Source organism: Copidosoma floridanum, unplaced genomic scaffold (genome assembly GCF_036245765.1).
Source record: "Copidosoma floridanum isolate Cflo_tuat_1 unplaced genomic scaffold, Cflo_Japanese_pri ptg000004l, whole genome shotgun sequence".
Taxonomy (NCBI): Eukaryota; Metazoa; Arthropoda; class Insecta; order Hymenoptera; family Encyrtidae; genus Copidosoma; species Copidosoma floridanum.
In genome coordinates this window covers 25,304,375-25,320,708 of record NW_028321881.1, presented here as the reverse complement: position 1 = coordinate 25,320,708, position 16,334 = coordinate 25,304,375, and the positions used below count along the sequence as shown (strand labels likewise).

Genomic DNA, 16,334 nt, shown 5'->3' with positions numbered 1-16,334 from the left:
TGGTAGAGTTATGCTCAGTATACGCGTAGGCAGCGCAACACGTGAAAAGGAGCTACAGGAGCAAAGACGATGAAACACGTCTGTCCGCTAGCCATGTGCGAAAGAGACTGTTCCGCACATCGCGTATATCAGTGCACACGTAACGCAGAGCTACACTCTCACCCATGAATACACACACGCATACATCTAGTCCCATAGTCACACGCTAAAGACTTCTAAATACAATGCAGTTAGCTAAGGCGGTCTATATTTCATTTAATGCGCCCAACAAAACCCGATGGAGACGTTGAATTTTAAACAATAGTATTAGAACTTATAAAATATATCAATATTCCTCTATGAACAGTAGTTTATTTTGTTTACAACGTTTCTTATCGTATTTTTTACGTTTTTTATGCTAGTTCCTATTCTTTTACTCACTGAGGGCTCTGAGTGTAGTTTTGGGCATGTGCAAACACTTAATAACCACTTGTTACTTGGTGCTATGGTGTAGTAAATAATTTTTATACAAGGGCCGTGAATAACTATACACTTGTTATTATTAGAATGAATATTTACTACAGAAATAATACTCTTCTAAGGTCATTTGAGCCATATTATATTACTCTTAGCTACTCTGTTTATTTTATAAAAGTTATTATGACCGTGGGTACAAAGCACGGCAAAATAATTAGCTATCATAATGCGTACCCGTTGGTCCTAAACGTTACTCAATAACATAAAAATAAAAAATAGTCACCACTGAGGTACAAACGTGCAATAAACACACCAGTATGTTACATTAATTATACTTCATGCTCTTAAGAATAATAGTAAATTGCTTACTATGGATAGAAGTATAAAAAGACAAAAATTATTTTTTCATACTCAGCATTCTTAAGTTAAAATACAATTTGAGCATAGAACTTCACACAGTTTGTTCCTACCGATAGGCACAAACATATAACTTTACGGGAATGTGGGCCATTCTTAACCATTTACATGATCTTGAAAACCTTGTTTTGTTTTTATTAAAACACTGTATTGACAAAAACTGTTAATAAAAATAGTTAATATAAGCTCTTTACTATTGTGTTCTTTTTATTGATGTAATCTTCGAAAAAATAAGATTCTAAGTGTTTTATTTCGAAGTGCTTTGTAAATAGTTGCAAAAAAAATTAAATAGGTGTGTATGCAGACTAATAAGTCTGACTTTATTAAATAATAAAAATTAAAGTTCTGATAAAAATTTCTTATTAAACAGTACATCACTTAATATATTTAATTTACAAGGGATACACTATGACTCCTTTTGGGATATAAAATGACTCCTTTTCGCGCAAGCACAGAGTGCGAACACTACAGGGATGGTATGTACCCCCTCTTTTGCATTACCTGTCTCTCAAAAACATAGTGGCTTTTAACAGAAGAGAAGGAATTATTAGGTTATTGGGTTTAATAATAAGAGAACTAATTCAAGATAAACTCTTATACATCAGAAGTGTGTTTAGTAAAATATTTAATGAATGGTAAAAAGAAAAAAAAAGTCTGTTTAGTTCATAAAAAAAAACGCGGTGGTAATTGAACCTGTTTGTTAATAACAAGCCCCATCTTCTGTAAAAAACGGATCACATCTATAGTAAACAAGTATCTATTGTCACTAATTTACTTTTACTTAAAAAATGTTTGTCAGGTTGAGTTATGAACCTCAAAGCCTATATAATTGTTTTTTTTTTACATTGGACAGTAATTTACCATTATAAATTATGTTTTTGTTGCCATAAATCATTGTTCAAGTAAGTTTTTGCTGTTATTATGCCAAAAACTGCCCGCAATCCCTAACTGGTATGCAAGAGACGCACATGGCAGATATGGGACGTTCTTTTACAAATCGAACACCTTTCTGACAATCACATTGTCGATTTGGTTATAATTTTTTTCACATGTTCTATATTAAAAGAAAAGGGATACGTATTTTTTTTTTTTAAACCAATTTTGTGAAAAATAGAAGTGATCGAAAATTTCAAAATTTGATGATTTTTGCCTCAGAGACTTAATTTCGAAAATTCATAACCTTAGTTCTATTTGAGCTACAATCAATTTTTTTTTTCATTTCAAAGGTAACAAAATGAGCTTTAAGAAAAAAATTGTTACATAAATAACTATGAACACATTTATATTGTTATAAACAATTGAAATGCTTAAACCAATGTTACCATCTTATTATACAACAAATTTTCTGTCGAAAACGTATACTTGTTTACTGGGAAAATTATAATAAGTATTGGAAATAAATTAATTTATGTAGTGCGGTACGTCTTATCGAAGGGCGCATTCTATCGCACGCGTTATTTTCTTGCACGATCTTAACATGATTGTTTGGATCAGATGGTGTGTGATGTGTCATCAGCTAACTGTGTTTTGGGATCGTGTGCTAAGTGTCCTGGTTTAAGTAATGTTATGGAGCAGTTAGAACAGAATTTTGAAGAGAAATTAATCGACAGTATTTAATACAAACAATGGGTTACACCTGAAAAAAACTTCATTGCAAACCTTATTATGCAGTGTTGATGAATTCTTAGAGTTTTTAAACAACGGGTTAAGTAAATTACTGCTACATTCTGTCTTAGTCAATAAACAAAGAGAAGTTTTAAATAAACCGAAAACAAAGTTAATAAAAAATGAGTGCATTGTGATTTGTGGTTTTTCTGAAAATTATGCCTTTATAATTAAAAATACTGTTAAGGTATCTATTGGAATAATGATCAGGTAACAATACATCCGTTTTTAATATATTATAAAGATGACAAAGATGAGTTAAAAATCAAAAGTTTCATTTCTATTTCTGAATGTTTACGTCACAATACTATTGCTGTTCATCTCTTTTGAAAACAAAGCGTAGAGTTTATTAAAAGAAATTTAAAAGTCATAAATAAGATAATATATTTTTCTGATGGTGCAAGTGGACAATATGAAAACAAAAAAAATTCTATCAATCTTACTCATCATAAGGCTGATTTTGGAATAGCAGCTGAGTGGCACTTTTTTCCAACTTCACATGGTAAAGGACCATGTGATGGAGTAGGTGAAACGTTAAAACGACTTGCTGCTAGAGCTAGTCTTCAGAGAGTAAATAATCCTATCCACATACTGATAGAGTTGTTTAACTGGGCGTCTGAAGCTCTACCAAATATAGCGTGTCGATATTTCACTAATAATAATTATGAAGAAGAAGAAAAAAGATTATCAACGCGTTTTCAAGAAGCAAAAACAATAAAAGGCACTTTAATGTATCATTCTATTGTTCCAATTTCTACCCAAGAATAAGAAGCAAAGCAATTCTCATTGCATGAAAAAAAAACTGTTGTAAAAATTTTTAAATGAACAAAACGTATACACAAATTATACAAGTATATAATTATATTCGTATATAAGATAGTATCTATAGTATAAGAGTGACTGTAAATATTGGACAATGTAACTTAGAACGAAGAACCTATTGATTTATAGTATTGTATTGAAATCTTACTAAATAAAAGTATTTATTTGTTACAATAATGTTATTTATTTATTGATTTTTTCCATTTATTTATGCATTAATTTTATTCGCTATTTAATATTATTTATTTGAAAATAGCAAATAATAATTTATATGAGAAAAAACAATAATATAAAGCAAGAAAATGAGGCGTGCGATAGAATGCGCCCTTCGATAAGACGTACCGCACTACATAAATAAATTTATTTCCAATACCTATTATAATTTCCTCAGTAAAAAAATATACGTTTTCGACAGGGAATTTGTCGTAGAATACGATGGTTATATTAAAAAATAGTTACGAAGGTGGAGCAATTGTTAAAAATTGGTTAAAACATTTCAATTGCATATAACAATATAAATTTGTCTATAATTATTTGTGTAACAATTTTTTTCTTAAAGCTCATTTTGTTACCTTAAAAATGAAAAAAAAATATTGATTGTAGCTCAACTAGAACTGAAGTTATGAATTTTTTAAATTGAGTCTCTGAGGAAAAAATCATCAAATTCTCAAATTTTTGATCACTTCTATTTTTCATAAAGTTGGAAAAAAAAAAAAAAAAAAAAATACGTATTCCTTTTTTTTCGATATAAAAAATGTGAAAAAAATTCCAACCAAATTGACGATGTGAATGTTAATTTTTGTCAAAATCTGTCCGGTTTGTAAAAGAACGTCCCATATACGGTAAGCGCAGATTGGATCATATCATGACAGTACATCAATTAACACAGCAAATGTAGACAAGTGCGCTTGAACTATTTTGATTACAAAGCAGAGTCACTATAGTATTTGAATCACATACGCTTGCATGCAGTTTACGTCTATGTTGAGCCAAATACAAAAATTCTTATAAAATTTAAAAAAACGATAAAACTAAACCTTAAGAAAAGTATTGTACCTTCTTCTGTGCACATAATGATGAGAAATACGAAAAGACATTAGTCAGTATAGTAATAATCAACGAGCTATAAAAGAAATTGATTTCAAAGCTCAGTCTTTCGTATGAGCTTTTGTATGTTATAAGGTTCAGATGCTTGTATGGGTCACTTGACAGCTGCCAAGGTAAGACTGCCGATCGCAATGCGTACTGTATGCTTTAAATTCGGTAAGCAGCCCTTTTTTGCAGTACTACGTAGGACTTTGATGATTAGTCAACAGCAGTATTTTCGTCTAATGCTACATTTTCGTCGAACAGCTTTATTGAAAGAGCTGTGAATTTGCTGAGCTTGATTTTTTTTTCTTTCCACGATTCTGCTAGAATTTTTCTAATTTACTGTTTTTCTTTATTCTGTTTAATAAATATTTTAATTTATGTAAAATTAATGGTACTTATAGTTGAGCTAATATTAACTCACCAAACTTGTAGCACTACAACTGAAAACGCCACTTGCTAAATAAGCAGCAGTGAGATAAAGTACTGCTGCTGACTGCTCACTAAGGACCCAATTTTTCAGTAGTGAAAGAACGTGCTGCTAACTAAATATGAAGCACAATATGTTTGTTACGATAAGCAGCGCTAGCGTGCCAGTAATCAAGTGACCTAGTTACAAACTTCCATATTGTGGTGCTTCTGTGCTTAATAAAAAATGCAGACTTTTATCTGCAGCTAATTTTATTTGCACAGTGAGTTTAATGATGCATTAGCACATCAGGGCTCAGAAATTACTAATATACAGAAAAATCAAGTTAAACAAGACATATTTTGCAATTCCTAGAACACTTGCTTCTTATCAGCGTTTCCTTTATCTAACTTAAGTCTCCAGTCCATCAACTTTTTCATCCTTCAGTATAATTATACTTGTATTCTTGACTTTCTACATAACGAAAGAAAGTATGTTTTCAGATGTTTATTTAGTACTTTATTTAAACTTTGGTTCTTATATGTATATAACAAAAACTAACAACTATTTGCTTCATACATAAGCAAAGAGAGTTGACAACAAAATAAAAACGAGACTTTTCATACAATAATTGTACTTAAAAGTTTGTGGATAATGATTAGGCCTCGCATAATGATCGCTTTAGAATTACTACTATTACAACTTTTCTTGAAAAATATATTAATAAGTCTGTAAAACAATCAGCATTATACTGGAAAACTTGTTAAAAACTTTTCAAGTCCTATATCTCGTAAACAGTAAAAGACACATCGAAAAAAAATACATGAAAATATGTATGTATCCTACTGTATTTATTAAATATCTAAGTTGTAACTTTAAATTACTGTAACCAAGCAGAATAAAAAAGCTTTTGAATGCTTAACATTTTCTTATTAAGTGAGACATAGATGACTATCATGATAAGAAAAACCTTGATTCTCATTTCAAACTCTAGAGTAAGTATATCTGCAACACTTTTAGTTATTTTTTAGACGATCCTGAGCCCATGTGCCACAAAAAATCGAAGGATACTACTTCTCATTGGTCAGTGTGAAGTGGTCAAGCCATTTACTGACCTGAAGAACTGCATAAGTAAGAACAAACGCCTTGAGATACATCCAGAAATAATGCTTTGGCAGTGACTGCCACGCTAAGGCAGAGAGAGTTACTTCGTCAAGAGACGTTCCTGGCTCAAATTAACGCATATAAGGAATGTCCTACTTAGCTCCAGTACTATCACGTACGAGGTATTAAAGATGACACACAGCTTTGATGACTGATCTCTGCGTTGCCAACTGCCGGGGTGCGTGATGTAGTATACTGGAACTGTCAAGGCAGAGGCCAGCACGTCGGGCAACGGCCTCACATACTCTTGTGTGACGTTTTCGTTCATGAAGCAAAAGTACTTGATGGCCATATCTAGGTTCTGACTAAGGCAAGTTTTTAGAAATTTTAAGGAGGCCTGGGTACTCTAAAAACTGTCACCAAGGAAATAGAGAGAGTCCTGCTTTAAAAGGAGCCACACAACGTCTTATCTGCCCTGATCAAGCCTGGTCTCATTCAGTTAAGCAGACAAGGATAGTGCTTGATGAGTGACGAGTATCCGGCGGATCGGTGAAAGATTCACCCTGACAAGACAGTGACCTTAAATAATGTACTGAAAAGTGCTCTGAAGAGCACTGTGCAACCCTGGCTATTGCTAAGGTGTGCAAGTGTGATTAGAAGCAGGAATAACTATTGTTAGTGTTTACGGATTTTGACATCAACTTCACAGTGAGATTTTGTTCTTATTCTTGGCCCATTTCTTTGAAATATTGTTTTTCTGACCTTCCACGTAACACTTTTATGTGTCGTGCAGAAGGCTACGGTGGCAGACAGACCTTAAAAAAACGTTGCTGAGGGACTACCCACTTAAATTAGTTAAAGCAAAGCTTTTCACGGTACACAATGTACTTCTTGGCAGTCATGATCCAATCCTGATGTATAGTCCAGTGAATACTATAATCAGCGCCATGAGAGATGGGGCAGGTTAGAAAGCTTTTATAAGTTGTTACGATGCAAAAGTTCCAGGCAACTGTTAAGATTGCAGTTTTACGTAAATAGCACAACAGTAGTAATAAAGAGACGCCACCAGGATGGCAAAGGTTGCTAAATTAATCTCTCGCTTCAGGTTAGCTTCCTCCAACCCGTTCTTTCAGGCTTGTATAGTTGACAGATCCAAGTTGGTCTTGATGGTGCTCGAGATATGGAGCAAAGCGTGAAGATCTTCTGTGGACTGTTTGAACATGGACCTAATAATACCCAGCGTCAAGAGATGGTTACGTTCTAGATGCCAGAAGTGGTAAGCCAAGTATCGAAGAAGCTCTATGCAGTGTAGCAGTTAATGCTAACAATCTAAACAGTGCTTTTGTTTGCTTGCACCTTATCTAAGCCACTCCTAGAAGTTGTGAGATACAGGAGATTTTCAATGTTCAAAGTTTTACATCAAAAATCGTTCGTAAGAAGTTTTGGATTTATTGATTCCAATTAAACCCATGGATAAAAATTATAACAGGGTGGTTGCATCTTAGGAAAACAAATCCTCAAAATGACAAAAATATAACAAACTTTCAAGGTCAAAATCTTACCTTTAAAATTATCTTTCTGGTGTCTTAGGAGTTGCTGGTCAATAATCTTATTTACATTTAACATTCACATGTTAGAATAAGAATTCTCAATCATCTTAATAAAAATTAATATTGAAGACTACATATTTTTTTCAAACATTTTACTTATAGTTGTTAGTGTAGTTAGTTGTTGGTGATATTTTGATTTAATTCATGAAAGCTAAAGTACGGTAAAAAGAAGGTGTAATAGACAGTGTCCTATTAAGTCATGCTTTACTAAAGCAATCATTGATGTGGTGTGGTTTAAAGACGCTTCAATACCTCTGTTTGTAAACATATCATTGTACTGATATTTTTTAGAAAAAAAACATCTACTAAGGATGTTGGTTTCAATGTTTATACGAACAATTATTTTTTAAACATAAAAAAAAGATAATAATATCTTATTCTGTCAAAGCGATAGAAAAATAAGAATTAAAATAAAAGCTCCAATAAAAAAATTATTACGATAGTAATCATGCGTTGGTTAAAATAAACGTCATTGAAGATCAGAATGTATTAAAACAAAATAATATCTAAAAATTAATGTTAAAGTACGATTTCTATCAGATACGCGACTAACTGTAGTTTTAATAAGGCTCATAGAATTTATAACAAACAAACGTAATTTCAGTCGGTTATTTCCTCTAACAGTTAGTTATTGTAGTAGACAACTATTTATATCGTGTACCCTTATTCAGTGACGTTAGTTTAAAAAAATGCATAAGTTATTCAAGTGGGGAAAAAAGCGTCCTAGTTCGCAAATTAAAATGAGCTTATTCATTACATTGTCAGTATACTTGAGCATTTTAATATGTGTAATGAGTTATTTAATGTTGTGTTTGTTGGACTATTATGCAACTCTTTATATGGTCACGTTATCCAATATAAGAGCGGCATAACACTTTTATATTTCGCATAATTTGTATTGTCATGTTGTATTCTTCAAAAAGTTATTGATTACACATTTAATACTCTGCTTTTTACATTAAGGTGAATATTCACAAGTAGCTTTAAACTTTTTTTAAAATTTTTTTTAACGCTTAGTAATAGTCAACAATGCCTTTTGGAATATATATTATTGCATATTCTAAATTTGTTATTAACTTTTTTTTAAAAATATTTTTGATATGTTCTTTAAAATACAGAATAAACTTAAAATTTTTAGTAATTTCTAATTTCATTGAAGCATTAATTTCTTTTAGCTTATCGGTCAACTCATCGTACTTCTTTGTTGACACCGTCACATCGCCAAATGTATTGCACAGCACATCGTAAGCCTTTTCTCCTACGTAATAAAACAAGTAGGTAGCTTATAACTTATCGTCCGTAACTTTCATGATGGCAAAAGCTCCTTTAAATCTTTGTAGCTATCTCTTCCATTTGGACTCACCTGGCATAAAAACTAGTATTAAAATGATGCTCCAAAGGTAGACATTTTACTTGTAACTTTATCGGCTTTTTTGCCGATGTTTCTCAACTGCTCTTCCGTTATCGATGCTTTTTGTACTTCACATCAATATTATTATCTGTAAAGTTGGAGAAAAATTTCTCGAGATACTTCATTTTATAAGCATAACTTGCACTCTCCCACCAAAAAAAGTGACTGCACCTAACCGTCGACGAGAATTCAAACGAAACTATTCACTTGTTCCTACTGGCCTCGTCGCCAACTGTTGTGAATTTGTGTTCAATGAATAAGTTCATCGTCGATTTGGTTCGTTGAACTGGCTTCGATGCCAGTTGATTCAATACTCCCTTTCATATGAATGATAGTGCTACGTGTAGGTCAATGCGCTATTACAGGTAACTTCTTACTCGTGTGCTTGCTCGCTATATACTACTCTCACGCACGCTCTCGTTTGCCTGCCTGTACACTCAGTCACGTTGTCGTTACACACATAGCCCGCCCATATACAATGTTTCTAATAGCACAGACAGAACCATTTATTAGGTAGAAAATTAGTGTTAAATGATAAACATATAAATACTTAAACAGTGAAAAAAAGTGTTTCTGAAGGCTACCATCTAAGTACTCACAAACTCACTTTTTCAGAAATAAGACTATTCTTGTTCTGGACCATTTCAAGTTAATATTCTTTCAATGTTGTATTATATTATTATAAAAAGGTTCTTATCATAATTTTTACTGTACAGTGTATACTCTCTAGGACAACCAAGGTCATTTGTGCTTCAGTTTTGCATTTTTTATGATACAATAAAAAGCTCAGTGCCCTTGTTCTAAAAACTAGACGTGTGGCACTCGAGGACTGCTGCGGTAAAGCTATTGCACAGAATTTCTTATTAACTTACGCAATTATAATTGTTCATTTTTTTTTTTATTATAATGCATAATTTTGAATGAGAAATAAATAAAAATCAATTGATAAATATATTATCAGCGTGAATATAATTATTCCGACTGATCGAGTTACTGGATTACCAAATAAATCAGATTTTAATTTTTTTTTATGCGGCTTCTATTTTCAAATCAGGCGCCACCCAACTTTAGCCCACCACCTACTAGGCAACCCCTGACGTTAGTTTCAGTGACGGTAAGCTGATACGGTTACATTAAGTTTTCTTCCGCAGTCAAAAACACTGATACTTTCTCTGTGAAATATTAATGTATATTATCTATACACAAAAATCATAGGTTCTAAATAGTACACGTACTTGGTTAAATGGTTTCTATTTTATACATAATAGAGAATAAATATGCGTGTCTGTGTGTGGGTGTGTTCATTTGATTTTGGAGCCACTTGTCTCGATCCGTACGAGCTAATGGCTTAAAAAAAAAAAATAAATAAAGTAGAATAATGATTTATCACATGCACTTTTAAATTACTTTTTTTTTAACAAACAATTAAATGAACGTTTGTCACTAAATTTTAAAGTATAAGATATTACTAGATATCTTGTTAAAGTATAAAAACTAGAAATTTTTTTACGATTAATGATTCATTAAAATTTTAATTTTGATAAATCTAATAGACATCGTTTTTATAGGCATCTGTATCCACTTGATGTAATAAAAGAAGGTAATCAAAGAATAGATAGGCAAGATAGAATTGATGATACAGAGGTCCAAAAATGTGGGTTCAAAAAAAGAAGCACTTCGTCTACATGTGCGGTAAGTAAAAGTCTTAGGTTTTTAGGCTCAAAAAAAAGCCACATGCTACAAAACTAGATGCAAGTTATTTGAATATTTTTTTTTTACGGTAATTCCAAGGGTGTTAAGCAAAAAAAAGAATATATTACGTGTTGGAAGCCTGTAACTAGAAGCTAAGCTCAGCACGTATATAAACACATTTGTATTTATAGGTGTACATATTTAGCGTGCTACTTAATGTTTTCAGGTATAATAGTCTTATGTCAGAAAAACGGATAGTACGAGAGTGATAAGCCACATCAAATAGATTTAAGTTCTTTAAATTATGAACTATATTGTCTCAGCTGATTAGAATCATTGTAACAATAATAATGCATTAGTTTCTTAGATGTTAAAATTCGTATTAAAAAAAAATAACAGTATTAACTAGTATGTATTCAAAATCCACACATTTTAGCTGATGCTTGAATTTTCTCTCCCACTATCAAATCCAACATAAAATAGGTATTATTAATATAATAGTAGACTTTTTTTTATACAAGCAAATAGTTAACTGAATAATAATAATTAAAGATTGATTAATACGTTTTCACGAGCTAACAACAGTGCTTAAGAATTTGTTACTAATTTGTGAATAAAAGAATAAGTCCCTTACAAACCATGAGTATACTTGACAATCGGAGTAGAAAAAATAATAATCATGAGCTTATCTTATCGTTACTATTTATTACCCACTTGCACATTCATACTAAATATGTTTGATAAAAATTTATCATTTGTCATGTGTTTAGTTTAATTATTGTACTGAATTCAATTTTTTTTTTCGATACGCATGTAACTGACTTACTTGATAAAAGATGTCTTAATACATGCCAGATATTAATTTCAACTGCTGTTATAGTAGTTTAATATAGAGAGCTCTCAATTAGAAATGTCAACACAAATCAAAAACATAAAGAAGAGAAAGGATAGATCTGTACTTTTGCAACACAGTTTTGAATTTACACATAACTTGAATTTTGATAAAACAAACCTTTCAGTCAAAGAAAACCATTACAAAAACGCGTTTTTCCGAAATGTCAAACATACTTAACTTAAGTAATAATATCCATAGAGAACAAAATAAAAATAAATAAAAAAATTGTTATACATCTTTTTTTAAGTAAATGAGGAAAAAGGATTAACTTCACGTACAAAGATTAGGGGGCCTGTGCTTTTTAAAGTATCATTTTTTAAATTTTATCAAGATTTGTATTGTAAAAAATATTTTCATTACTTATAGACTTTTGTACCTAACAAGGGCCAGGACGTTGTCCCAACTACTGGAATATTTATTTTGGTTTTTGCATGAATACAAAAATGTGACAGTACCACCCGGGGATGTCGTTTGTAATTATTCACTAACTGCCATTAGACGTCTTATTCTATAAAATTATTAATATTGAAAACGACTTAAATAAGTTTTTGCTAAAGCAAACTTGTGTACAAGAGTAATGGTCAGCTAATTGTTAAGAAAAATGACGAGACCGCATCTCTATCTACACCTTAAAGTGCAATAATGATTCTATATAGGACTGGATATGTCAGAAAGAAGAGCAAATTTCAAAGATCATATTTCTCGAAAAGGTGGTGCTTGCAAACCTGAATGTGGTTCTTATAAGGCATTAATATTGATAGATCAGTGAGGCTGCTGCCTTATAAATTTTGTATCGTAGCTGTTACTGATAGTGGACTAATGCCACTTAATATGACATCGGTATTAAGAGACGTTGCATAGAATGAGAACTGTGGTAACAGAAAAACTTTGTTTAATTCTCATGCCTTAGCTCATTATTATTTTCATAAGCTCAAAACACACAAAAATATAAAAATAATTACTAAACTCAGTTTGATCTATTTAATAGTTTGACTTAGATCTAAGATCCAATAATCAGTCAGCTACAACTTTCTTTTAGAGCTTTAATGTGTCTTCTTAAAAAATGATATTACAGTATTGATCTGTATTTCAGATTATACCTATTAAGTACAACAAATACCAGAAGGTAAATGAACGTACATTTGAACAAGGATTATTTTAACTAGTGCTAGTGGCTTTGACGAATGAACAATTGCAGCATTGCTTGAGAGGTAAAAGCAGCGAAAATGTGCACAATAGTATAGTCAAGAGCAGCAACACAGTTGAAATAAGCGGTGAAGTGGCAGAGACAAAAAAAAACAGATATAATAACATTATTTTTATTACGAAACTGTTGCAGCAGAATAAAAAACTCAGCGGTGGCATTCTCAGCAACTAATAAAGTAAACTTTTTTACAGTACGTATAGCAGCAGTGTTAAGTAACACCGACAACTTAATGTCTAGTAAAGTACCCTTTAGTAATAAAATAATAAACGTTATGTGTACATAACTTTAATAAACATATACAATGCTCAAATAACCATATAGTAACATAAGTTTACTTATTTTTGTTGCATAAATGTGCATTACTTCTATCATTTCATTATTCATAATAAAAAAAAGTGTCGAACACACACACTTCAGAATAATGAGCAAGAGCAGCAACATTTCAAAAAAGTACTTATTGACACAACGGTGACAAAAGTATGTACACCACAGCAGCAGTGCTAACACCAACACACACGCATTTTAACATTATATACACTATACTATACAGGACTTTATCAAGTATGTAGGACTGTAGCTAGTGCTACGTACGGATACAACTTGATCATTCACGGAAGCATACACAGTAGAGAAGCAATTGACAAGCTTTTGCAGATAATGCTGCATGCTAACAGATAGAAAAAGCATTTACATACAAACTTCTTGCAAACTTTAAAGAGCTTACCACAGCCTTTAGGATATGCTAAAAAGATATTAAACCATGTCCGTTTGCTTGATAATACTTTATGTATTGCAGCTGAGGTAGGTAATGGAGGCCACTCATAATGCCAAAATATCAGGGATCATCTTATAGCAGGCCTCTCTCGACTTCCGTACCTCAGGGTTCTTCTAAACATGCTATGTAGATTCCATATTATAAAACATAAGTGATAAGACTTATTTCGGATTACCTGAAATACTAAGACTTTAAAAACCAATACAAAAAATGTAACTCTTCTTCTTAAGTTTGTTGTCTGTTTTAATTGGTAAGCAATAATTAGTATTGCTACAGTTATGATTTTTAAAACTATTTGTAATATAAATACTGTTATTTTATTATTTATATCATTATAAAATATACTTTTTATATAAAAAAAAAGTGATTTTATTACTATTGACTGTTATCATAATTATTTTCACCATAGTCTATAAGCTACTATAACCGTTTTTATAATCTTTTAAGTTAGGTTAAACTGTTGTACCTTATAATAAGATCGTTTAACAAACTTAAGTCCTTAAAAAATACTTAGTTTTATTGTATGTTAATTGTAAATATTTTTGTTTTTTTGTTTGTGCTTAGGATTTAATTAAAATACAGTCAAATTTTTTAAGTTAGATTAACATTTTTTGATATCCATTGCTGATAGCTACATTCTTAGCTTTGTATCTTCATGTAAGTCACATGTTCTGTAAACACTACTCAGTAAGTAAAGACTTTTAAAAGAACATTAAAAAAAGTACTATGTAAGTAAAGACTTTGTCTTACAGTTAAAGCAATAATTATCTTTCCTTAACTATTTTTATAGTCCTTACACATATATCTAATTTAATTTATAAAAAGTATTTTATACATCGATACTTTTTAACTTTCTTATCTTAAAAAAAATCTGTGCCTTTTGTTAATGCTTCGAGAACTTTTATGTACTTTTCAAATGACAGTCTTAAGCTGTCCAAGCTTAACAATTCCACTCCTTCAACACTATCTTCTAAAGTCAGTGATAAACCACTTGAAATACTAAAAATGTAAAGTGTAAAGAGAAAAAAAAAATCAAAGGTAATAAGATCTGTGTTTCTGGATCTGATCTACACACAAAAAATCAGCAAAGTGCAAGAAGGAAGAATCAGTGAGTGGCCAGTCTAGGGCACCTTTAAGTAACTAGGTCACTAGCTGTATTGCCAACCACGCACTCAGTATAGCTTGTGGCTCAGTATAAGTAAAAATTTGTGTCTTCGTCACTGAGCTGTAGAACTTAGTTGACTCACTTACTTTCTAACTAATTTGCTTGTATTGCATCTAAGCTTTTGAATAAAAGTTGGTTACTACGTTCTTCTTTTTTTAAGTAAATACTTCTCTCATGCACCAGATAGCCAAAGTACCAGTCAAGTAAATAAACAATAATCATGACGTGTACGTTACTTAAGGGCTTGCATTGTCACTTGAAACGGCAGTAGTAGCCTTTAGATGCATTGCACGTTTAATAATACAAATTTCTAATTTTTTCCACACAAAGCTATAGTATGCACCGTTGCTTAAGATAGCGGTAATAGACTAAAGACAACTTTAAAATAGCTAAAAATCTTGCACTATCTACTTTAAAGAGCTCGTATACTCTTGTTTAGAACAGTGAGAGCAGCAATTTACCACGTCAAAATACCAGGAGATTCTTTCTTATAAGTCCCACACGGTTTTCTTGCCCTGTTACTCATTTGTACGACCCATAAAAATCCCAGATTATCAAGCGTAAGCTGATACCAAAAGAGTACATCCTCGTGATGTATCACCACTGCTCAAAAATGTAAAGGGCTTTATTTCTCTTTTTATAATGATTACAAACAACGAGGCAAATTGTTCACTTATTTGGGGAAGTCACAAGTGAGCCTGTCCCCGGTGCGCAAGGATGCTGGAGGTAGAATGCCAGGTTGTGGAAGAAAGAACTCATAACGTATTAAGACTTACAATTGATTAACACAAAACAAATCATTATTTAGAGCAGGAGTACAATAACATTGGAGACGTCTTGAAGCGTTGACCGTATAAGTAAGGCACGTGCCTACGTTGTCGCTGGTCGAAATGTGGGGCGAGAGTGAGAGCAAACTGCGCTCTCTTCATCGCCAACTAAAGGTAGGTGCTGCCCAGGAGAGTGGGGGCTCGAGCTGTTGACGGCAATCTCTGCTTGAGCGCGCTGCCACAGCACTCGCGGGATGAGCTGTTGCTTGCGGCGCGAAACTGGTTTTTGGCTTCGGCTGGCTGGTGCCACCACAGGGACTCCCCCTTAAGTGTTGTTTGCCAGAAGCAAAGAAAACGATACTCTTCTGGTCTTGGCAGTTGTCAGAGCTGGCTCTGTCAAACGCTGGGTGGGCTGTGGGGCTTCAGAAGGCGTTGGTGGTGGGCCAGGCAGAGGCATTGAATGTGGAGAGTGCTCTCCGGAGCGGTTGGCATCTGCGTGTGGTGCCTTAGGGGTTGGTACAGTAGACGGTGGTCCTGTAGGTCGTGATTGAGTAGCGCTGTCAGGTTCTGTGACTGCAAGATCGGCTGCTTCAAGGTAGGCCGGCTTCAGCGTGTCCGTGGAGACTGTGCGTGGCTGGCCGTTCACCTTAATAGTGTAATTGCGTTCGTTGATGCGACGGATGACCTTGTGTGGCCCAGAGTATGGAGGATCCAGGGCCTTCTGGATTGCGTCAATGCGTCGGAAAACGTGAGAGCACCTCTGAAGGTTGCTGTATACGGACGGCTTTTGTGGTGGTAAGTGTCTGGAGGCCTGTACAGGTTTTATGGCCTGTGTAAGGCGTTGTAGGCC

At 32.8% G+C, this 16,334-nt stretch overlaps 1 long non-coding RNA gene across 1 annotated transcript in view; it reads left to right on the top strand.

Annotated features, from left to right (window-relative positions):
- Nucleotides 1-10,659, top strand: part of LOC106642097 (uncharacterized) — a 114,082-nt gene extending 103,423 nt beyond the window's left edge. Inside the window, exon 3 of the long non-coding RNA XR_016293314.1 lies at nt 10,552-10,659. This is a non-coding gene — a long non-coding RNA (uncharacterized LOC106642097). The remainder of the gene's footprint in view (nt 1-10,551) is intronic.
- The last annotated feature ends 5,675 nt before the right edge of the window (nt 10,660-16,334 follow it).